The sequence below is a fragment of the Balaenoptera ricei genome, chromosome 3 (assembly GCF_028023285.1).
Source record: "Balaenoptera ricei isolate mBalRic1 chromosome 3, mBalRic1.hap2, whole genome shotgun sequence".
NCBI classification, from domain to species: domain Eukaryota; kingdom Metazoa; phylum Chordata; class Mammalia; order Artiodactyla; family Balaenopteridae; genus Balaenoptera; species Balaenoptera ricei.
Window position 1 is genome coordinate 28,751,763 of NC_082641.1, and position 26,373 is coordinate 28,778,135.

Consider the following 26,373-nt stretch of genomic DNA (forward strand, 5'->3'; position numbering starts at 1 on the left):
AATGAAAGAGGCTGAAAATGTATAAACTGCTAAGATAGTTGAGCAACGCTCTCTGTTCTTACATGAACAAAGTATAAGAATCCAGCACAACCAGAAACATGGACAGGGCACATAGGGCTTAATCTTCAATCAGACTCACAACCACTGATGGGATTAGGAGGACGACTGACTGCACAACATCCCGCCTTGTAATGTGGCCACATCTGCCTGGAATGAGCGGTTTCATATAGAGAGGGGGCAGAGCACCTAAGAGGAGACAGAGCTTACAGAACAGATCTGTGCACTGTTTTGTGCCTGCCTTGTTAATTAATGTTTGTCTAATAAATGTCTGCATGTGTGACAGAAAGAAGAAGTTATGATGTCTATGCTATACAAGAAAAAAAAGTCTTTTCTAATTCGGAAAAAGATGGCTTTGTAAAGAATGTAAATTATAGAACACTTAAAAATAAATTAAATATAATTATGTTTAATTAGAGTCTACTGCAGTCTGAGGAGTAAATAAGTACAAATGTCTAAAATTAGATTTTTTTTTTTACAATTCTAAATAAGATGCTGAAATATTAAAAGAATTTGTGCTTTAAAGTCATATAAATCCTGGTTCTTCCATTGACGAGCTACAGATCTGCTGTGAACTTCAGCTTTCTCATTTGTAATACTCCTATATCTTAAAGGAGTGCTGTATTAAATGGGATAATGCATTATAATAATTACAGAGTACCAACTAAGAGTGCTTAGAGTAGGTCTCGAACATAGGAAGAAGCACTGTGCATTTTCAAAAAGTATTAGTTCCCTCTCTCCCCTCGCCCCCAATATATAGAAGTCACTAAAGAATCTAGAAATGTACAGTGGACACTACATATCTGCGGGTTCCACATCATCCGCTGATTCAATCAACCACAGATTGAAATTCGCTGAATTCTCGGATGCAGAACATGTGGATACCAAGGGCCTACTGTACCAAGCCATTTTATATAAGGAATTTGAGCATCCAAGATTTTGGAATCCCCCGTGGATACCGAGGGACGACTGTATTCAGTATACACACAAAGATATAATTAATGGAAGCACAGTCTCTTAAGGATGTAAAGACCATTCATGATGGCAGCCTAGCTAAGTCCTTTCTCAGTACTGGTTTATGGAATGAAATGACGCTGGTCAGTCACAGCTGAAAGTGATTGTAACCTTTTAATATCCTTACACGGAAAAGTAAAAACATCAACAATCTCATGCCAACCTTTTACTTTTTAAAAACTATGCACTGAAATCCGAGTCGAGGAATCCCAGGTCTAGTCAAGTGATAGAGTTGGTGCTAAAACTCCCGTCTCCATGCTTCCTGCCAAGAGTACATTTCAGGCTCTGTCTGAGCTTTTTTGGCGGGAAAAAACACATTACTGAGGCAAAAACCCAGAGGAACTTTTCACCTTGTGACCAAAGAAACAATGGTTTTTAGTGTAGAATCTAGGTTCTAAATCCTCTAAATGTGCTAGTTACTATAGAACTTAGGGAAGAAAAGTTTACACTTTAAAAAAAAATGAATATTCTCATGTTACAGATTTCCAATGTATCCTATTTATTTGGATCATACTCCTACAGGAAGAAGCACCACCTGGGTGACCCTGAGCAAGTTAAATCTCTATGTGACTCAGTGCTTCCCTTCCTGCCGTGGGAGCTGACAGGCTTTGTGACTGGGTCATACTGTGGAAAGAATGCTGTCTGCAGTCTGGTAACCTGGGCTCAGGCCCCAGCCCCACCCCTGAATTTTAGCTATGTCACTCAAAATGATATGACTTTGGTGAGTGCTCAATTCCTCTGAGCCTCAAGTCTCAGTGAAAGAAGAAGCTGATGGAGACTGTGCCTAATATTTTTTCCTCCACAAATATTGCATAAGAATAAATTGGTTAAAAATAGCTACATACTAATTTTGGTCTATTCAATCTGAATAAACATTGCTTATGATGGCTCTCTTTGAATTCCATACAATTTTCTATTTGCCCACGCCCTGTTATGTATTTATTGATCTTTCACTGGATGTAAGTAATTTACTGCCCATTTTTGAAGTGGTTCCATATTCCACTTGAATGAATTACTTATGGCATCATTTTTATGACTGCATTAGATTTAAATTCAAAGAACCAAGAAACAAGCCAACTGATGCTGACGATGATGATGATAATTAAATCAACAACACAATACCAGATTTTCATTTAATGTTTACTACGTGCCAGGCTTTGTAATAAGAATTTTACATCTACCATCTCATTTCATCCTCACAGGTACCCAATGATAAAGGTTCTACCATCATCTCCATTTTATAGATGAGGAAAGCGAGGATTACAGAAGAGTTAAGTCATTTGACGAGGGTCACACAGCTAGTAAGTGATGCAGCTAAAAGTTGAAGCTAATTGTGTCTGATCCTAGAGCCACGCTATTGTCTTTCTTTGTTTTACTTTGAGATTTTAGTTGTTTTCTAACGAAGAAACAGATGAAATTTCCACCGGTAAGTCGCTTCCTTCTTCTGAACTTTAGTTTTCTTACCTGTAAAATGACTATTTCAGGTAGAGCGAGATAAAAGGCAGCAAGGACAAAGACCCAAAAGTCAGAAGGGAATGTGGAACTCTGGAGGAGATAAAAGTCCAACATTGTTGAAACAGAAAGAGAAAAGAGAAAAATGATTGGAGACACAAAGGAGCCAGAGGGAAAAGAGCTGTATAAGCTGTGGGAAAGGGTTCAGACTGTATTCTGAGGTCATGGAAAGACATTAATGGGTTTTAAACAGGGAACGACACGAGCAGATATACATTTTCAAAATACACAGAGGCAGTAAGTGGAAAATGAATTCCAGGGGTTAGAGAGCAGGCAGGAAGCAATCTTAAATCTGCAGTCATGGGGTGCTGGGCAGCAGTGGGAAGATGGTAACAAGTTGGATGACAGTGATAGTGAAGAGAAATGTAAAAGGTAGAATCAACAGGATGTAATGAGGCATCAGCTGTGGGAGATAACAGAGGAAAGAGTCGGGAGGAAGTGCAGGATTCTGGCTTGTGCCACTGGGTGATATTGGTGCCATTTACTGAAACAGGAACTCTGACAGAGAAAGGGTTGGAAAGGACAATGAATTCAGCCTTGGACAAATAGAGTTTGTATGACATCCACATGGAGATTATCAGTAAGCAAGCACTTGGAGCTCCAAACAAAGATCTAGGGCAAAAAAAATAGAAATTTACAAGTTATTTCATATAGGTAGAAATGGGGGAAGATGAGATAGAGAGCGTGGCATAAAAAAATGAAATGAAAGATATGGAACAAAGCTCAGAGGAAGATGAAAGCCAGTGGAGGGGTGGGTAATACGTGGGGTCGGGGAGGGGTATGAAGTGAACTGAGTACTAAGAAGCAATTTAAGAAAGCGTGAAACTCTTAGAAAACCAAGGGAGAGCCTTGAGGGGACAGGCACAGCTGACAGCATTAAATGCTACTGAGAGTTCAAGCAAGTTAAGCCCTGAAGTGTGTCCATTGAACCCAACAGTCTAGGAGGCACTGGTGACCTTGACAAAAGCAGTTTTGATAAAAGGGGCAGATGTGGAAGGCAGAGGGCAGTTGGTTGATGAAAGGTTGGAGTGGGAAGCGGGTAGCAGACATCTCTGTTTACATGGGAAGTTTTACTACAAAAGAGAGAAAAGAGGTGAGGTGGGGGAAATCTTTTTCCTCTGGTGATTAGGGCATGCTGAAATGTCCAGGAACAATGGGATGGGGATGGAGCTAGTAGTAGAGAGAGCAACGTGGAGTGCAGGATGGAGAGGTGAGGTGATAACGGATTCTGCAAAGTACCCAAGGGAGTGAGGATGATAGGATCCAGAGCTTAGGAAGAGGGCAAGCATGAACTTTAGATAGGAGGAAGGACTCCTCTTCTGATGTAACCGGAGGAATTAGACAAATGTACATCTTTACGTACACTACTGTGACTTTCTGCAATGGCTGTGGGGAGCCACCAAAAAGCAGAGCCTGGGAAAAGCTATTTCCATTTGCAAAGATGCTTCAAACACAGGGGATTCTCTGTCAACCGTGGTTCTCAAAGTTGTCTTAGCTGTGGACCACCTGGGAAGCTTTTAAAACGCCTGACCTCAGGTTACATGCCATACCAAAGCTAAATCAGTATCTCTGAAGTGGGACACAAGCATCAGTAATTAGCAAACAACAACCACCCAAGAGATTCTAATGTGCAGTCGAGTTTGAGAACCAGTCATCTAGAGATAGTATGTGATTTAACATTTACCATTAAGAATGAATTATATATGTTTAGAACCAAAAAGAGCTTTAGAGAGCCTTCAGTTTTATCTTTTTCAAATCAAAGCACAGCAGCCAATTTATAAAGGAAACAGAATAGAAAACATCCAAGTGCACTGCCCATAGAAAGGAAAAGCACAATTCTGATTAACATTTTGTTTAATTGCATAGGTTCGTATTTCTTATTGCGGGTCAGGATCAAACGAGTTTGAAAAACAGTGACTTAAACTCCTTTCACAGATGAGAAAATTGAGGTTCAGATATATTAAAAGGCTCCTTTAAAGTCAAACACATACATGCACACACAAAGCACACCCACGAATGATGGCCAATTTCAGACTAGAATCTAGTTTTCCTGACAACTACTTCAAGGGCACCTTTGATCCTCTGTTTCCTGTGTGTGTTGGTTTTCCTTCTCAGAAATATGGTAATACTCCCTGAGAGTAAGGATTATGTCTTTAGGTTTACCCACATCGGCCAATTTCTTTGTTTCCCACATCCTTTTTCTTTCCTGTGGGTTAAATTTCCTTCTTATTGAAGTAATTTTTTTAGCAAGTTTCTCTTATTCTTGATTTGAAAATCTGTTTGTTTTGGTCTCACTTTGAATAATTTAGTTTAAGGAGTCACAAACTGTAACGAGCATATAAAACACCTGGGTATCTTATGGAACTACTGACTATGATTCAGTCAGTCTGGGGTGGATCCTGCATTTCTCACTTGCTCCCAGGTGATTCCAGTACTGTTGGTCCTTGGATCACACTTTGCGTAGCAAGGGTTTAGCAGATTCAGAATTCAATGTTAACAGTTATTTCCCCCCAGGGGCTCTGAAGATATTGTATTGTGGTCTGACCTCTACTGTTGCTAATGCGAAATTCTATATCAGTCTCGTATTAGTTTTTAAGAATTCCCTGCTTAAAGGGAAGAATCTCATTCCCTTTGGTGACTTTAAATTTTTTTCTCGTTGTCTTTGGTGAAATGCACTAGATTTATGTTTATTTGTCCTACTTGAGACTTGGGATGCTTCTTCGATCTGAGGATTGAGTCTCTTGTCAATTCTGGAAAATCATCAAGTCATTGCTTCTTCCCATATGGACTTATGGATCTTATACTACATTCCAGCAGAAGAAGACACACAATAAGCACCAAACATAAATAAGTAAAATGGTAACTTAAGAGTTGAAAGGTGCTATGGGAAAAAGAAAAAGTTGCTATTTGGGTGTGGAGGAGTGCAATATCATATTTGATGGTCAAGGTCGGTCCCACTGGGAACATGACATTTTAATGAAGATATGGAGGCTGTCAAGGGGGATAGTGTTCCAGACAGAGGGAAAAGCCAATACAAATCCTCTAGTGGAGGTGGTCCGGGGGTGGGGACCATGTAGGTACTAGCTTGTAGACCACGGCAGGAGGATTTTGGCTTCTTCTTAGGATGGGATGAGGAGCTACTGCAGGATTTTAATCAGAAAGTGACATAAGCTGACCTATTTTCAAAGGATCACTATGACTGCCAAGTAGGGGAGCTTCTTTTAGAAGCAAGGAGACAAGTTGAAAGTTTTCTTTCAATAATCTTTTTAAGAAATTACATAGGGATGTTAGCATGGGGTGTAACCATGATATTGGCATTGGAATTGGTGAGAAAAAAATTGAGGTCAGGATGTTCCAACTATCAGCAGTCTTCTTGAAAGGCAGAGCCAACAAATTCCTAATGGCTTGCACGGGGAGAGAGAGAAAGATAAGGGAGGAATGACTCCAAGGTTTTTGGCTTAAGCAACCAAAAGGATGTAGTCATCAACTGAGATGGGGAAAGCTGTGGGTAGAGCAAGTTTAGGGAATGAGGAGTGGGGAAGTCCAGAGTTCAGTCTTGGATGTGGTAAGTTTGAGCCTTCTAGTAGACATCCAGGTGGAGATGTTGAATAATCAATTCGATGAACATGAGTCTGAAGTCTGAGGGAGAGGAATACGGACTGCCGATATTAATTTGGGAGTCCTTAGCATATATCAGCCTATATTTGTGATTGGTGACATCACCAATGAGTAGAGACAGAGAGGAATAAAAGTTGGCTAAGGGTTAGTTTTAGAGCACACTTACTTTAAGAGGTCAAGAGGGACCAGCAAATGAAACCAAGAAGGAGTGACCAACCGTACAGAAAGAGTTTGGTGTCCTGGAAACTATGTGAATACAGTGTGTCAGAAAGGAGAAAGAAATCATTTGTGTCAAATGCTGCTGATAGGTTCACTAAGACTAAAACTGACACCTGACTACTAAATTTATCACAGTGAAGGTCATATGAGAAATGGGTCATTAACTGTCCCATTCTACAAAAGAGGAAACTGAAGTTCACGATTTGTAAGCGTTGGAGCCAGTACACAAACCAAAGCTTCTTGGCTCTAAATCTCTCACCCAGTATAATCCTAGATGAGAATTCAAGGTCAAATTTTGTCTTTGATCTGACTTTACAGTCAAACTCAGTTGACAGATGGCTGAAGACTTTGTAGCTTTTAAAATATTGGGGGTCTGTAATTGAGGGAGTACAGAAGAAGTGGAAGACGTTTCAATCCTCAAGAAGTTTAAATTTAACTTGCAAACTCAAGTTAAAAGCACTGAAGACAGTGATGCACAGAAAAAGGCTAGGTCACGGAGTGCTAAGAGCGCTTAGAGCAGCAGCAAGAAAAAAATGTTTTAAGATAGGTCTGTAAAAATAAAAATCCACTAATGAAGTCAACGTCCCTTAAATAAGGTTTGCGTGATGGGTTCCTTTTAAATTGCATACCCCTAAAATTTCCACGTCCCTGTAACCAAATATTGAGCATGTTTTAGTCAGGCAATAACTGCCACTTTTCATTTTCTCTCCAGCTTTCAGAATGATGAAAATCAAATGTTCCATTTACAGTAAATTCACTAGCAAAAAATTTTTTTGGCTTTTTACATCCCGCCCCTCCCACATACACTATTTATCTTTCATGTTTATGCTACTGGTCCTCTTAAATCGTAATCTATCTCAAATCTATTTATAAGGACAGTTGGAGGGAAAGAGTATAAAAATGTAAGCAAAATAATCTAGAAATTTGGACCTGATTCTTATGTAAATACTGCGGAATATCTGAGACCACTAAGAGGTCTGTGGGCACCAGCAAAACAAGGAATAAAGCTGGGAGGCAACCTAGATGTCCATAGACAGAGGAATGGATGAAGAAGATATGATGCATATGTACGGTGGAGTATCGCTCAGCCATAGAAAGGAATGAAACTGTGTCATCTGTGGAGATGTGGATGGACCTAGAGACTGTCATACAGAGTGAGGTGAGTCAGAAAGAGAAAAGCAAATATCGTACATTAATGCATATATGAGGAGTCTAGAAAATGGTATAGATGATCTTGTTTGCAAAGCAGAGATAGAAACACAGACGTGGAGAATGGACGTATGGATACTGGGGTGGGGGGGATGGATTGGAGGATTGGGATTGACATATACACAGCTGGGTATAAAATAGATAACTAATGAGGGCCTGCTGTGTAGGGCAGGGAGCTCTACTCGGTGCTCTGTGGTGACCTAAATGGGAAGGAAATCCGAAAAAGAGGGGATATATATATACGTATGGCTGGTTCACTTTGCTGTACAGCAGAAGCTGACACAGCAGTATGAAGCAACTATATTTCAATTAAAAAAAAAAAAAAGTAACATGACAGATGTTGCTTCACGGGGAACTTCCCCACATAAAAGATATTTAACAGAGGGAGTATATGATGTGTGAGTTTTTCACACTGAGAAGTCTACCAATATTTAAAATATTAAATATTTCCCTTGCTGTGAAAAATCTAATTGCCAGTTTCCATCTAATGGAGAAAACGTTTCAATATAACTGCTCGATTGCCATGCAGATTACTGAAATAGCTGTAACCTATAGAAAGCCACAGCTTTTAGCTTCATTTTCATCCATGACACCCTATTTTCTCCTCCTTATAGTAAACAACACAATAGTTTTAACAAGTAACACAAAAAAAATACACATTCCAAGTTTTTTTAGCTGTGGACACAAATAAACAATCGTACAAGTTTAGAAGTTGAAATCTATGTTGAATGTTTAGCAGTTGAAGAGTTAAGAGACTGGAATTAGGAATATAAAAATACCTTGGTTTTAATAAACCCTCATATTTACTTCAATAGTCTTTATTTCAAAAGTGCAAACATAAAATGTAGCTTTCTGACACAAATGCATCCTAGCAGCTATACCCAGAAAGGTCATTTAAAAAAACAATTTTTTTAACAGCTTTATTGAGGTATGATTTACATACCATAAAATTCCCAAATTGTAAGTGTACAGTTTAGTAATTTTTATTAAATTATGGAGTTATGCAACCATCTCATAAGCCAGTTCTAAAACATTGGAATATCTCTCCATTTATTGAGATTTTCTCTAATTTCTCTTAGCTGTGCTCTATAGCTTTTAGTGTTCAGATATATTGCACTGCTTTTGTTAAATGCATTGCTAAGTGAATGAAAATGTTTTATTGTGAATGAAACTGATTTCTTAATTTCATTTTTGGGTTGTTTATTGCTTGTACACAGAAATGTAACTAATAATTGCATAATAAGCTGTGTCTTGCAACGTTGTAAAATTCATTAATCCATAATTAAAGAAAATTTTACTTACAAAAAAAAAAAAAAAACAAGGAATATAATATCACAATCCAGGAACTCTGCTCTGAAATTGAGGGATTTGGTCACTAAAGCATCTGCCCTTCTCTTGCTCCACTTCCAGCCTCTGGACATGGAATCATGCCAGGACTGTCCTTACTTGACTCCACAGCAGTCTCTGGGGACAACGGGCTAGCTACCTCTTAGCCAGGGTCCGTCACTTTTATGTCCACATACTCACCACCCCCATCCTGCTTCATAACTAAATTAAGTCCTGGTCGCTTCCTCTGCTCCTGGCCCACCTCTTTGCTGGGCTCTCTCCAATATCTCATCTGCCCTTTAGTTACAGCTGTTTGCCATAGGGGATGATACAGAAAGAACACCGGCCTTGGAGTCAACTCCTTGAACACCAGCATACCAGTCTTGGCCCTGCCACTTTCTAGCACCATGACCTTGTTCTCTAAGCCTCGGTTTCCTCATCTCAACAAACAACAAATTTGGAGCTAATGGCATATGTTCTGCCAACTCACAGGGTAAAATCACACTCGATAACAGGATGCAAAAGCACTTTAAAAGCAGAATGGTCAGAACTAGAGCTTCCCAAATTTTAAGTTGCTTCAAAATCCCCCAGGGAATTTGTATAAAGGGGAAAGACAAATAATATGCATAACAAATAAGGAAAATATATAGTTTGTTAGAAGATAAGAAGGACAAAGGTGAAATTCAAAACACGGCAGGGGACTACAAGGGAAGGGTATTTTAACTAGGGTGGTCAGAGTAAGATTCATGAGAAGGTGAGGTCTGAAAAAAGACTTAAAGAGGTGAAAGCCATGCAGCTTTCTGAGGTGGGGAAATGTGATCAGGAAGAAGAAATGAGAAGGGCAAAGGCCCTATGGGGAGGGTGCACAGGCTGTGTTCAAGGAACAGCAAGAAGACCAGAGTGAAACGTAAAAGGATGCAAGAAACACAGCAAGGAAATGGGGCCACACCCTCCAGACCCCATAAACCATGCTAAGGACTTGGGCTCTTACTCTGAGTGAGACGGGGGCCACTGGAGGAGTGCCGAGAAGTGACCTGGGTTTTGAGTGGATCCTCTGGCTTCAGTTCTGAGAACCAGCATGTAGCAAGGGTCAGAGTGGAAGCTGAGAGACCAGTCAGGAGGCTATAATGGACCAAGGTGTCCTGGACCAAAATGGTTCCGCTGGAGGAACAGAAAGTGGTTGGAAACTAGACCTATGCTGAACAGCCAGTAAGATTTACAGATGAATTTGGGGGTGTGAGAGGAAGAGAGAGTGAAGTCAGAGATGACTCAAAGGATAGGGGAGCCATTAGCTCAGATGGGAAGATTTGAGTAGTGCAGGTTTTGGTAGGAGGATGAGAAGTTCAGTTTTGGACAAGTTACTATCTTTATCTCAAGCAAGCATACAGAAAAATGCACATATCTTAAATGGACAGCCCAAAGAATTTGTACACAAAGAACATACGAGGGTAATCACCACCAAGATCAAAAAACAGAATATTTTTGCTAACACAGAAGCTTTCATCATATCCCCCTCGTCACCACTCACCCCAAAGGTAACTGTTATTCTGACATCCATCACCATAGATTAGTTTTGCCTGGTTTTGAACTCCATATAAATGAAATCAAAGAATAAGAACTCTTGTGCCTGGCTTTTTTCATTCAATATTAACTTTGTCAGAAGCAACCACATTGTTAAGTATAGCAATGGTTTGTCTTTTGTACTGTTGTATATTATTCCATTGCTTGAATACACCACAATGTATATACCCACTCATTGTTGATGTATATTAGGTTTGTCTCTAGATTGAGACTATTACTGATACAACTGTTGGGAACATTCTTGTACTATGTACCTTTTGTTGCACATATATATGCATTTCTTTGGGTCCATATCTGTATGTACATATATGCTGCTTCCTCTCACTTGGAACCCAGCCACCATGCTATGAGGAAGCCCAGGAAGCTGCATAAAAAGACTCAAGTGAAGAAGAATTAAGTTCCCTAGCCAACAACCCCAGCTGAACTCTCAAGGGACAGCCAGCACCAACCTGTAGGCCATGTGAGTCATCTACAGACCATGCCAAACAAATTCCTAATGTTGTGTATTAATTTAAGTTCCCAGCAGCAATATGTAAGAGTTCGTATCATTCTACTTGCTCACCAATGGCTATAAAGTGTGTTTGTTTGTTCATTTTAGCCAACTGATTGATGTGTAGTGGTATCCTGCAATTTTAACTTGTATTTCTCTGATAACAACTGTTATTGAGCACATTTTCATGCCATTGGTAATGCTAATATCCCTTATTCACAAAGTACTTGTTCAAGTCTTTTGCCAATCTTTTAATTAGATTTTTTTCAGTGGATTAAAGATGACAAAATTTGTGGTAACCATCCCACACACAGTGAGAGATGAAATATACTTCTCTATCCCCCTGAATCTGCACTGGGCCATTCAATATTTTGCTCAACAGGATATAGCGGAAGTGATGCAGTGCCAGTTTTGGGCCTACCCTTGGAAAGGGCTGACGGCTACTATGTCCTCTCTCTTGGAACCTAGCCACCATGCTGTGAGGAAGCTCAAGAAGCCATGCAGAAAGACCCATATGGAGGAGAATTAAAGTCTCTGGCAAACAGCCCCCTCTGAATTCCCACGCAACAGCCAGCACCAGTTTGCAAGCCTAGGAGTGATCTATTTTGCAGATGGATCTTCCAGCCCCAATCACTTGATGCCACATGGAGCAGAGACGTGGTGTCTCCACTGAATCCTGCCTGAATTGCAAAACTGTGAGTAAATAAAACATTCTTTTTTAAGCCACTAATATTTTTAGGTCATTTGTTATGCAGCAGACAATAAGTAAAATGACTTTCTGTCTTTTCCTATTAATTTTTAGGAAATTGTTAATATGCTGTATATAAATCTTATGTTGTATGTATGTTCTGCAAATATCTTCTTCCAGTCTGTGGCTTGCTCTTTCCTTCTCTTAATGATGTCTTTTGATGAACAGAAGTTCTTAATTATAATGAAGTTCAATTTATCAACCTCTTCCTTTATCTCAGTGCTTTCAGTGTTCTATTAAAGGAATCATTCCTTCCCCCAACATTATGAATACATTCTCTTATGTTATCATCAAGAAGTTTGATGGTTTTCCCTTTCATCTTAAAACCTAAACTTCATCTGGAACTGACTTTTCTTATGGTGTGAGACATGGGTTGAGATTCACTTTTTTTCCACATGGATATCAACTTCACCAGCACCAATTAGCGAAAGGACCATTGTTTTCCTGCACTTCAGTATCACCTGTGTCCTAAACCAAGTGATTGCATATGTGATACTCTACTTCTGGGCTTTCTCTTCTGTTCCATATGGACAAGTTAAATTTAAGTTTTCTATTAAATCATCAAGTAGAGAGGTCAATTAAGCAGTTAGATATTATGAGTCTGCATTTCAAGGAAGAGGTACACAATGAAGATATAAATTTGGGGATCACACATGCATAGGTTTCTTTAAAGCCATGAAACTGGATAAAATCACCAAGGAAATATAAGAGGGGAGAGGTGAGGTCCAAGGACTGAGCCCTAGGACTCTCCAACATTAAAAGGCTGGGAAAAAGATAAAGAACCAGCAGAATGGAGAAGGAAGTATACAAAAAACAAAGTGAAGAAAGTTCTTTCAGGAGGACAAAATAATCAACTGTGTCAATGATGCTGGTAAATCAAGAAAATCAGGACTGAGATTTACCTTCAGCTTTATCAATGTGGAGACCATTGGGACGGACCAGAGAAACTGATAAGACACTCCTTGAAAGGAGGAGTGATAGAGGCAAATGCCTTGGAAGAGTTCAGGAAAGAATGGGAAATGGGAGACACAGGTGACTTCAGGTTCCTGGAAAATAACTCAGGCAAGCATCATATTGTTTAACCTATCTGCCTATTGGAGGATGTGCATGTCTCAAAATGACCTTGATTAGTGAAGGCAGGTGAAATGGCAAGGGGATTAATGCCCTTATTAAAAAAAAGAGGAGAAAGAGGAGTTCTATCTGTGTGTGCACCAAGGAAGGCATGGTGAGGAGGTAACCAGGAGGAGGCCCCTCACTGAGAACCTGACTGTGCTGGCACCATCAGCTTAGATTTGTAGCCTCTAGAACTGGGAGAAATAATTGTTTGTTGTTTAAGCTGCCCAGTGTAAGATATGCTGTTGTAGCAGCCTGAACTGCCTGAGACAGCACCTTTATCATTATCCTCGGCACACAGGTCCAAGAGGCCTGTGACCCTCAAATTCACTCCAGTGGCTATCATTCAGGCCCCAGGGAAATGCTTCTCCTGCCTCCTTTCCTTGAAACTAAAGACTACCCGTGACCAAACGTGAAGGCTTCAGGTCTGCTGCTGTCAGTGTCAGAAAAACACACTGCCTTACAGCGTGAGGAGGATTCGCAGAGCAGGAATGCCAAAAGACAACCTAGGTCAAATCCAAATTGCCAGGCTTCCCTGGTGGCGCAGTGCTTAAGAATCCGCCTGCCAATGCAGGGGACATGGGTTCGAGCCCTGGTCCGGGAAGATCCCACATGCTGGGCAGCAACTAAGCCCATGTGCCACAACTACTGAACCTGCACTCTAGAGCCTGTGAGCCACAACTACTGAGCCCACATGCCACAACTACTGAAGCCCGCACACCTAGAGCCCATGCTCCGCAACAAGAGAAGCCACCACAATGAGAAATATGTGCACCACAACAAAGAGTAGTCCCTGCTCACCACAACTAGAGAAAGCCCACATGCAGCAATGAAGACCCAACACAGCCAAAAATAAATAAATAAAATAAATAAAATTATTAAAAAAAAATCCAATTTGCCACATACTTGGTGTCTACTACTGTGCAGTTGAACATCACTGGAAAAATGCACACAGCAATGTAGCTGACGGGGTCTTGGTGCTCCGGCCGGGTGTCAGGCCTGAGCCTCTGAGGTGGGAGAGCCACGTTCAGGACATTGGACCACCAGAGACCTCCTGGCCCCAAATGATATCAATTGGTGACAGCTCTCCCAGAGATCTCTGTCTCAAAGCTAAGACCCAGCTCCACTCAACGACCAGCAAGCTCCAGTGCTGGACACTCCATGCCAAACAACTAGCAAGTCAGGAGCACAACCCCACCCATTAGCAGAGAGGCTGCCTAAAATCATAACAAGTTCACAGACACCCCAAAACACACCACCAGACGCAGTCCTGCCCACCAGAAAGACAAGATCCAGCCTCATCCACCACAACACAGGGACCAGTCCCCTCCACCAGAAAGCCTACACAACTCACTGAACCAACCTTACCCACTGGGGCCAGACACGAAAAACAACAGGAACTATGAACCTGCAACCTGCGAAAAGGAGACCCCAAACACAGTAAGTTAAGAAAAATGAGAAGACAGAGAAATATGCAGCAGATGAAGGAGCAAGGGAAAATCCCACCAGATCAAACAAATGAGAGGAAATATGCAGTCTACCGGAAAAAGAATTCAGAGTAATGATAGTAAAGATGATCCAAAATCTTGGAAATAGAATGGAGACAATAAAAAAACGTTTAACAAGGACCTAGAAGAACTAAAGAGCAAACAAACAATGATGAACAACACAATAAATGAAATTAAAAATTCTCTAGAAGGAATCAATAGCAGAATAACTGAGGTAGAAGAATGGATAAGTGACCTGGAAGATAAAATAGTGGAAATAACTACCACAGAGCAGAATAAAGAAAATAGAATGAAAAGAATTGAGGACAGTCTCTGAGACCTCTGGGAAAACATTAAATGCACCAACATTTGAATTATAGGGGTCCCAGAAGAAGAAGAGAAAAAGAAAGGGACTGAGAAAATATTTGAAGAGATTATGGTTGAAAACTTCCCTAATATGGGAAAGGAAGTAGTCAATCAAGTCCAGGGAGTGCAGAGAGTCCCATACAGGATAAATCCAAGGAGAAACATGCCAAGACATATACTAAGCAAACTATCAAAAATTAAATACAAAGAAAAAATATTAAAAGCAGCAAGGGAAAAGCAACAAATAATATACAAGGGAATCCCCATAAGGTTAACAGCTGATCTTTCAGCAGAAACTCTGCAAGCCAGAAGGGAGTGGCAGGACATATTTAAAGTGATGAAAGGGAAAAACCTACAACCAAGATTACTCTACCCAGCAAGGATCTCATTCAGATTCGACGGAGAAATTAAAACCTTTATAGACAAGCAAAAGCTAAGAGAATTCAGCACCACCAAACCAGCTTTACAACAAATGCTAAAGGAACTTCTCTCGGCAGGAAACACAAGAGAAGGAAAAGACCTACAAAAACAAACCCAAAACAATTAAGGAAACGTTAATGGGAACATATATATTGATAATTACCTTAAATGTAAATGGACTAAATGCTCCAACCAAAAGACATAGACTGGCTGAATGGATACAAAAACCATATGATAATCTCAATAGATGCACAAAAAGCTTTCGACAAAATTCAACACCCATATATGATAAAAACTCTCCAGAAAGTAGGCATAGAGGGAACTTACCTCAACATAATAAAGGCCATATATGACAAACCCACAGCCAACATCGTTCTCAGTGGTGAAAAAATGAAACCATTTCCTCTAACATCAGGAACAAGACAAGGTTGCCCACTCTCACCACTATTATTCAACATAGTTTTGGAAGTTTTAGCCACAGCAATCAGAGAAGAAAAAGAAATAAAAGGAATCCAAATTGGAAAAGAACTAAAACTGTCACTGTTTGCAGATGACATGATACTATACATAGAGAATCCTAAAGATGCTACCAGAAAACTACTAGAGCTAATCAATGAAATTGGTAAAGTAGCAGGATACAAAATTAATGCACAGAAATCTCTTGCATTCCCATATACTAATGATGAAAAATCTGAAAGAGAAATTAAGGAAACACTCCCATTTACCATTGCAACAAAAAGAATAAAATACCTAGGAATAAACCTACCTAAGAAGATAAAAGACCTGTATGCAGAAAACTATAAGACACTGAAGAAAGAAATTAAAGGTGATACAAACAGATGGAGAGATATACCGTGTTCCTGGATTGGAAGAATCAACATTGTGAAAATGACTATACTACCCAAAGCAATCTACAAATTCAATGCAATCCCTATCAAACCACCAATGGAATTTTTCACAGAACTAGAGCAAAATATTGCACAATATGTATGGAAACACAAAAGACCCCAAACAGCCAAAGCAATCTTGAGAAAGAAAAACGTAGCTGGAGGAATCAGGCTCCCTGACTTCAGACTGTACTACAAAGCTACAGTAACCAAGAGAGTATGGTACTGGCACAAAAACAGAAATATAGATCAACGGAACAGGATAGAAAGCTCAGAGATAAACCCAAGCACATATGGTCACCTTATCTTTGATAAAGGAAGCAAGACTATACAATGGAGAAAAGACAGCCTCTTCAATAAGTGGTGCTGGGAAAACTGGACAGCTACGTATAAAAGAATGAAATTAGAACACTCCTTAACACCATAAACAAAAATAAACTCAAGGACTTCCCTGGTGGCGCAGTGGTTAAGAATCTGCCTGCCAATGCAGTGGACACGGGTTCGAGCCCTGGTCCGGGAAGATCCCACATGCCACGGAGCAACTAAGCCTGTGCGCCACAACTACTGAGCCTGTGCTCTAGAGCCCGCAAGCCACAACTACTGAGCCTGCGTGCCACAACTACTGAAGCCCACGTGCCCAGAGCCCATGCTCCACAGCAAGAGAAGCCCACGCACCGCAACAAAGAGTAGCCCCCGCTCACCACAACTAGAGAAAGCCCGTGTGTAGCAACGAAGACACAATGCAGCCAAAAATAAATAAATAAATAAATAAATAAATAAATAAACTCAAAATGGACTAAAGACTTAAATGTAATGCCAGACACAATAAAACTCTTAGAGGAAAACATAGGAAGAACACTCTTTGACATAAATCACAGCAAGATCCTTTTTGACCCACCTCCTAGAAAAATGGAAATAAAAACAAAAATAAACGAATGGGACCTAATAAAACTTAAAAGCTTTTGCACAGCAAAGGAAACCATAAACAAGACGAAAAGACAACCCTCAGAATGGGAAAATATTTGCAAACGAAGCAACTGACAAAGGATTAATCTCCAAAATATACAAGCAGCTCATGCAGCTCAATATCAAAAAAATAAACAACCCAATCCAAAAATGGGCAGAAGACCTAAATAGACATTTCTCCAAAGAAGATATACAGATTGCCAACAAACACATAAAAGGATGCTCAACATCACTAATCATTAGAGAAATGCAAATCAAAACTACAATGAGGTATCACCTCACACCAGTCAGAATGGCCATCATCAAAAAATCTACAAACAATAAATGCTGGAGAGGGTGTGGAGAAAAGGGACCCCTCTTGCACTGTTGGTGGGAATGTAAATTGATACAGCCACTATGGAGAACAGTACAGAGGTTCCTTAAAAAACTAAAAATAGAACTACCATACGACCCAGCAATCCCACTACTGGGCATATACCCTGAGAAAACCATAATTCAAAAAGAATCATGTACCACAAGTTGAATTATTAAAACATATTGGTCAGACTTCTCCCGAAAACAGCTGCTTAGAGGACAAAAGGAAGCATCCCATTCTGCCCTTTCAGAAAGGCAATGGGAATGTAAATTTGTGCAGCCACCATGGAAAACACTATGGTGGTTCCTCAAAAAATTAAACACAGAACTACCATATGATCCAGCAATTCTCTTCTAGGTGCTTATCTGATGGAAATGAAATCACTAAGTTATAAAGGTATCTGGAGAGTTCCCAAGATGGCGGACTAGGAAGACCCTGAGCTCACCTCCTGTTGTGGGCACACCAAAATCACAACTATGTACAGAACACCTATTTATGAAAAAGACTGGAACCTATCAGAAAAGATCTTCTACAACTAAAGATACAAAGAAGGAACCACAATGAGATGGGTAGGAGGGGCAGAGTCATGGTACAGCCAAGACCCATACTCCCAGTCAGCAGCCCACAAAGGAGAATAATTACAATTGCAGAGGTCCTCCCCAAGGAGCAAGGGGTCTGAGCCCCACATTGGACTCCCTAAGCCTGGGGATCCTGTGTCAGGAAGATGAGCCCCCAGAACATATGGCTTTGAAGGTCAGCAAGTCTTACTTTCAGGAGTCCCAAGGGCTGTGAGAAGTAGACACTCTACTCTTAAGAGGCTCACACAACATCTCACATGCTCTGGGACCCAAGGCAGAAGCAGTAATTTGAAAGCAGCCTGGGTCAAACCTACCTGCTGATTTTGGAGTCTCCCAGGGAAACAAGAGGCAACTGGAGCTCACACTAGGGACAAAAACACTGGCAGCAGCCAATTCTGGGAGCTCATTCCACCACGTGGACACTGGTGCTGGCAAGGACATTTTGAAATCCTCCCTCTCGCTTATTAACCTCAAGACACAGCTCCACCCCCACCCACCAGCCTGAAGGCACCAGTACTGGGACGCCTCAGGCCAAGCAACTTAACTGGGCAGCCCCACCCGCCATCCAGACAGGCTGCCTTAAGACTCCCTGAGTTCACAGCCACCCCTGGTGTGCCTCACACACCAGTGTGTAGGCACTAGACAGGTACCCTCAGGGCCCTGCAGCCAGAGAACCCGGAAACCAGCTCCACCCACCAGTGGGCAGGCACTGACCCTAGAATTCCCTGGGCCCCATCCCTGCACACCAGTGAGCCAGCTCTAGCCTCGAAAACAGCATCATCCACAAGTGGGCAGAAACCAGCCCCAGGAAAACTGCAGCCCCACAGTCTGCATTGACAGGACCCAGCCCACACACCAGCAGGCCAGAACCAGCCATGAAACAGACCGGGCCATGGCTTGGCACACCAGCAGACCAACATTAACTCTGAGACACCTTGGGACCCTCAGCCAGCCACTCTGGGATCCAGTCCACCCACCAGGGGTCTAACACCAGCTCTGGGAACCCTGGGCCCTGCAGCCAGACCCACCAAAGGGCCAGCAGTAGCCCCAGGATCTGGCTTCACCCACTGGTAGGTGGGTACCAGCTCCAGGATCTCCTGGACCCCAACCAGCCAGCACTAGACCCAGGGACCCCCAGGATTCCATAGCCAGGCACCCTGTAACCCAGCCCCACTAACCAGCAGCCAGCAGCCTCTGCACAAGGCAAGGCCAGGCAACCAACCAGATCTGGGGCCAGCCACGCCTATCAGACTGCCCACATAGTCAGCCTGCCACAACAGAAGGACCCACACAGACCACTTAGGTGGCACCCCTAGAGCATATAGCTCTGGAAACCAGAGGGGAGTGTGTTGTGAGGATACATAAGACATATCCTACAAAAGGCCACTTCTCCAAGGATGGGAAATGAAACTAACCTACAAGATACACAAAAATAAAAACAGCAAATTAGGTAAAATGAGGAGACAGAGGAACACGTTCCAAAAGAAGGAACAAGATAAAACCTCAGAAGAAGAACTAAGTGAAGCAGAGATAGGCAACCTACCCAAGAAAGAGTTCAAGGTAATGATTGTAAAGATGACCAAAGAACTCAGGAGAAAGAACAGTGACCAGAATGAGAAGTGAGAAGTTTTTAACAAAGAGTTAGAAAATATAAAGAACAACCAAACAGAGATGAAGAACACAATAACTGAAATGAAAAGTACACTAGAAAGAATCAACAGTAAACTAAATGATACAGAGGAACAGATCAGTGAGATGGAAGATAGAATAGTGGAAATCAATGAAGCTGAATAGAAAAAAGAAAAAAGAATAAAAAGGAATGAGGACAGTTTAAGAGATCTCTGTGATAACAACAGCTAAACTAACATTTGCCTTATAGTGGTCCCAAAAGGAGAAAAGAGAAAGGGGCAGAGAACATAGAAGACAAAATAGCTAAAAATCCCCTTATCTGAGAAAGGAAACAGACATCCAAGTACATTTAGCACAGAGAGCCCCAAACAGGATTAACCCAAAGAGGAATACACAAAGACACATTGTAATTAAAATGGATAAAAGTAAAGATAAAGACAGAATATTAAAAGAAGCAAGGGAAAAACAACAAGTTACACAAAGAGAGCTCCCATACAGCTATGATCTGATTTTTTCAGCAGAAACTCTTCAGGCCAGAGGGAGTGATACAATATATTTAAAGTGATGAAAGGGAAAAAACTACAACCAAGAATATTCTACCTGGCAAGCTTCTCATTCAGATTTGATGGAAAGGTCAAAAGCTTTACAAAAAAGCAAAAGCTAATAGAGTTTAGCACCATCAAACTAGTTTTATAAGGAATATTAAAGGGATTTCTCTAAGTGAAAAAGAAAAGGCCATAACTGGAAACATGAAAATTACAAAAGGAAAAAGCTGATCTGTAATGGCAAATATACAGTAAAGGTACAAAATCAACCATGTGCAAAGCCAGTAGGAAGGTTAAAAAACAAAAGTAGTAAAATTATCTATGTCCACAATGAGCGGTTAAAGGATACACAAATAAAAAGATGTAAAATATGCTTTCAAAAACAGAAACTGTGGCAGGAGGGGAGTAAAAATGCAGGGTTGTTAAAATGTGTTTGAAATTAAGAAATCAGCAACTTAAAATAATCATACATATATCTATATAGATAGACAGGTAGATAGATAGATAGATAGATAGATAGATAGATAGATAGATAGATAGAATGCTACATACAAACTTCATGGCAACCACAAACCAAAAACCTATAGTAGATACACACACAGAAAAGAGAAAGGAATCCAAACATAACACTAAAGATAGTCATTGAATCACAAGGGACGAGAACAAAAGAAGAAAGGAGCAAAAAGAACTACAAAAACAACACCAAAACAATTAACAAAGTGGCAATAAGTACGTAGCTATCAATAATTACTTTAAATGTAAAGGGATTAAATGTTCCAGTCAAAAGACATAGGGTGGCTGAATGGATACAAAAACAAGATCCATATATATGCTGCCTACAAGAGATTCACTTCAGATCTAAAGACACACAAACTGAAAGTGAGGGAATGGAAAAAGGTATTCCATGCAAATGGAAATCAAAAGAAAGCCAGGGTACCAATCAGACAAAATAGACTTTAAAACAAACTGTTATGAGAGACAAAGGACATTACATAATGATCAAGGGATAAAACAAGAAGAAGATATAACCACTGTAAATACACATGACCCAACATAGGAGCAACTAAATACATAAAGCAAATATTAACAGACATAAAAGGAGAAATTGACAGTAACACAATAATAGTAGGGAACTTTAACACCCCACTTACATCAATGGATAGATCATCCAGACAGCAAATCAATAAGGAAACACTGGCCTTAAAAGACACATTAGAGCAGAAAGACTTAATTACATATATAGAACATTCTATCCAAAAGCAGCAGAATACACATTCTTCTCAAGTGCACATGGAACATTCTCCAGGTCGATCACATGCTGGGCCACAAAAAAAAGCCTCAGTAAATTTAAGAAAATTGAAATCATATCAAGCATATTTTCCAACCACAACACTATGAGACTAGAAATCAACAAGAAAAAAACTGCAAAAAAATATATATCACATCAAGACTAAACAATCTGTTACTAAACAACCAATGGATCACTGAAGAAATCAAAGAAATAAAAAAATACCTGGAGATAAATGAAAATGAAAAAACAACAATTCAAAATTTATGGGATGCAGCAAAAGTAGTTCTAAGAGGGAAGTTAATAGTGGCACAAGCTTACCTCAGGAAACAAGAAAAATCTGAAATAAATGACTTAACCCTATACCTAAAGGAACTGGGGAAAAAAAGAACAAATAAAACTCAAGATTAGTAGATGGAAAGAAATAAGAAAGATCAGAGCTGAAATAAATGAAATAGACACTAAGAAGCAATAGAAATATCAATGAAACTAAGAGCTGGTTGTTTGAAAAGACAGACAAAATTGATAAACCTATAGCCAAACTCATCAAGAAAAAAAGAGGGCCCAAATCAATAAAACCAGAAATGAAAAAGAAGAAGTTACAAACAATACCACAAAATACAAAGGATCTTAAAGCATTACTATAAACAACAATATGCCAATAAAATGGACAACCTAGAAGAGTGGACAAATTCTTAGAAATGTATACTCTCCAAAGACTTAACCAGAGAGAATTAGAAAATATGAACAGACCAATTACCAGTAATAAAATTGAATCAGCAATTTAAAAAAAATAAAATAAACCTCCAAGCAAACAAAAATCCAAAACCAGATAGCTTCACGGGTGAATTCTATCAAACATTTAGAGAAGAGTTAACACTAACACCTATCCTTCTCAAAAAATTCCAAAAAAATTGCAGAGGAGGGAGTGCTTCCCAACTCATTCTATGAGGCTGGCATCACCCTGATACCAAAACCAGACAAAGATATCACAAAAAAAGAAAATCACAGTCCAATATCACTGATGAATAGAGATGCAAAAATACTCAACAAAATATTAGCAAATCTTATCCAACAATATATTAAAAGGATCATACACCATGATCAAGTGGGATTTATCCCAGGGATGCAAGGATCATTCAATATCCATAAATTAATCAATATGATACATCATATAAACAAACTGAATAAAAACCATATGATTATCTCAATAGATGCAGAAAAACTTTTAATAAAATTCAACATCCACTTATGATAAAAACTCTCCACGAAGTGGGTGTAGAGGGAACATACCTCAACATAATAAAGGCCATTTATGATAAGCCCACAGCTAACCTCATGCTCAATGGTGAAAAGCTGAAAGCATTTCCCCTAAGACCAGGAACAAGACAAGGATGCTCAGTTTCTCCACTTTTATTCAATGTAGTATTGAAGTCCTAGCTACAGCAATCAGACAAGAAAAAGAAATAAAAGGAATCCAAATTGGAAAAGAAGAAGTAAAACTCACTGAAGATGACATGATACTATACATAGAAAATTCTAAAGATGTTACCAGAAAACTACTAAAGCTTATCAGTGACTTTGGTAAAGTTGCAGGATACAAAATTAATATACAGAAGTCTGTTGCATTTCTATACACAAACAATGAACTATCAGAAAGAGAAATTAAGGGAATAATCCCTTTTATAATCACATTAAAAAGAATAAAATACCTAAGAACAAACCTAAGGAGGTAAAAGACCTATACTCAGAAAACTGTAAGATGCTGATGAAAGAAACTGAAGACAACACATACAGACGGAAAGCTTACCGTGTTCATGGATTGGAATAATTAATACTGATAAAATAACTGTACTACCCAAGGTGATCTACAGATTCAATGCAATCCCTGTCAAAATGACAATGGCATTTTTCACAGAACTAGAACAAATAATTTTAAAATTTGTATGGAACCACAAAAGACCTCAAATAGACAGAATAGTCTTGAGAAAGAAGAACTGAGCTGGAGGTATAATGCTCCCAGACTTCAGACTACACTACAAAGCTTTGGTAATCAAAACAGCATGGTACTAGCACAAAAACAGACACATAGATCAACAGAATAGAATAGAGAAACCAGAAATAAATCCACACACTTATGGTCAATTAATCTATGACAAAGGAGACAAGAATATGCAATGGAGCAAAGACAGTCTCTTCAATTAGTGGTGCTGGGAAAACTGGACAGCTACATCTAAAAGAATGAAATTAGAATATTTCCTCACACCGTATATAAAAATACACTCAAAATGGATTAAAGACCAGAAACCATAAAACTCCTAGAAGAAAACATAGGCAGAACAGTCTTTGACATAAATCATAGCAATATTTTGGGGGGAATCTGTCTCCTAAGGTAAAGGAAACAAAAGCAAAAATAAGTAAATGGGACCTAACTAAACATAAAAATTTTTGCACAGCAAAGGAAAACATCAACCTATCAAAATGATAAGACAACCTACTGAATTGGAGAAAATATTTGCAAATTATAAGATTGATATAGGTTAATATCCAAAGTATATTAACAGCTCATACAACTCAATATCAAAAAGCAAATAACTTGATTAAAAAATGGGTAAAAGACCTGAATAGACATTTTCTCAAAAAAAAATACAGATAGCCAATAGGCACATGAAAAAATGCTCAAATTGCTAATCATCAGAGAAATGAAAATCAAAACCACAATGAAATATCACCTCACACCTGTCAGAATGGCTGTCATCAAAAAGACCACAAATAACAAATGTTGGTGAGGATGTGGAGAAAAGGGAACCCTTCTACACTGTTGGTGGCAATGTAAGTTGGTGCAGCCACTGTGGAAAACCGTATGAAAGTTCCTCAAAAAACTAAAAATAGAACTACCATATGAACCAGGAATTCCACTCCTGGGTATATATCCAAAGAAAAGGAAATCACTAATTCAAAAAGATACGTGCACCCCAATGTTCACAGCAGCATTATTTACAATTGCCAAGACATGGAAGTAACCTAAGTGTCCATAATGAATGGATATACACATACACACACACACACACACACACACACACACAATGGGAACACTACTCAGCCATAAAAAGGAATGAAATTTTGCCATTTGCAACAGCATGGATGGACCTGAAGGGTATTATGCTTAGTGAAATAAGTTAGAGAAAGACAAATACTCTATGTTATCACTTCTACACGGAACCTAAAGAATAAAACAAATGAATGAATATAACAAAAAAGAAGCAGACTCACAGATATAAAGAATGAACTAGTGGTTACTAGTGAGGAAAGTGAAGGGGGGAGGGGCAATTTAGGGGTAGGGGATTAAGAGGTACAAACTACTACATATAAAATAAGTAACCTACAAGGATATATTGTACAACACAGGGACCATAGCCAATATTTTATAACTATAAGTGGAGTACAATCTATAAATGTTTTGAATCACTATGTTGTATACCTGAGACTAATATTGTAAATAACTATACCTCAATTTAAAAAACTCTTAAAAATGATAAATAAATAAATAAAATGGGGGGGGGGGGAGAAAAGATATCTGCACCTCCATGTTCACTGCAGCATTATTTACAATAGCCAAGATATGGAAACAGCTAAGTGTCCATCAATGGATGAATGGATAAAGAAGTTGTGGTATATAAATACAATTGAATATTATTCGGCCATAAAAAAGGAATTCCTGCCGTTTGTGACAACATGGATGAACCTCGGGCATTACGCTCAATGAAATATGTCAACAGAAAAAAAGACAAATACTATACGATCTCTCTCATACTTGGAATATTAAAACAAAACAACAACGAAATAAGCTAATTCATAGATATAGAGAACAGATTGGTGGTTGCCAGAGGAGGGGGGTGAGGAATGGACAAAATGGGTGAAGGTGGTCAAAAGATACAAACTTAAACAAAACAAAAAACAAAAAAAAAGAAAGGTGAGTCAAAATGCAAGTTCAAAGCATGTGAAACTCAGAAGGGAACCTGGACTACAAAGTATGATGTTGAATAAACAAGTAAGAATCCCTGATCTGGAAACCTACAGGTGGTAATTAGTCCGTGTTTTACAGGAGGGGCTAACTTGAACTTCACTGGAAACTGCCCTGCACTAGAATCAGAAGAACCACATTTGGTTACTAATTCATTCATACCTTCAATTTATCATTTTTCAGTCAAGAAATATTTATGATACTGCAGAATGGAATTTCCCCCACCCTCCTCGGTCCTCCCTCTCTAAGCCCTGAGTATTCAAGGAGCTTGAGCTCCTGCATTTTCCATTAAACATCCTAATAGGAGTTCTTTACCTTTTTCATACAGAATATAGCATTACATTACAAACATTACAAAAATAGAATCATATAATAAACCTCCATATACTCATCACCTACTTTCAACAATTATCAATTCGTGGACAATGTCTTTTAATCTATACTTCACCCATTCCCCCACCCCATGCCCTGGATTACTTTGTGGCAAATCTCTGACATCAGATAATTAAATCAGAAAATACTTTAGTATGTACCTCCAAAAATACAGATTTAAAAAAAATATATATATATAACTACGCTATTATCATGCCTAAAGAAATGAACCATAATTCTTTTAATTGTATCAGATATTCAGTGTTTAGATATTCCTCATTGTCTCACTATTTTTTTTAAATGTGTAGCTTTTTCTCCCCTTGTTTTTTTTCATTTAATGTTACATCATGCAAATCATCCCATAGTACGATACAGAGATATTTAAGCAAGGCTTTTTTAAAATTTTATTTATTTATTTATTTATTTATTTTTGGCTGAGTTGGGTCTTCCTTACTGCACGCGGGCTTTCTCTAGTTGTGGTGAGTAGGATCTACTCTTCGTTGCGGTGCACGGGCTTCTCACTGAGGTGGCTTCTCTTGTTGCTGAGCACTGGCTCTAGGCGTGCGGGC

The 26,373-nt window shown here is 39.3% G+C and overlaps 1 protein-coding gene across 2 annotated transcripts in view; it reads right to left on the reverse strand.

The window, feature by feature from the left end:
• Positions 1 to 26,373, reverse strand: part of ADAMTS12 (ADAM metallopeptidase with thrombospondin type 1 motif 12) — a 387,476-nt gene that overhangs the window by 305,281 nt on the left and 55,822 nt on the right. The window lies entirely within an intron of this gene.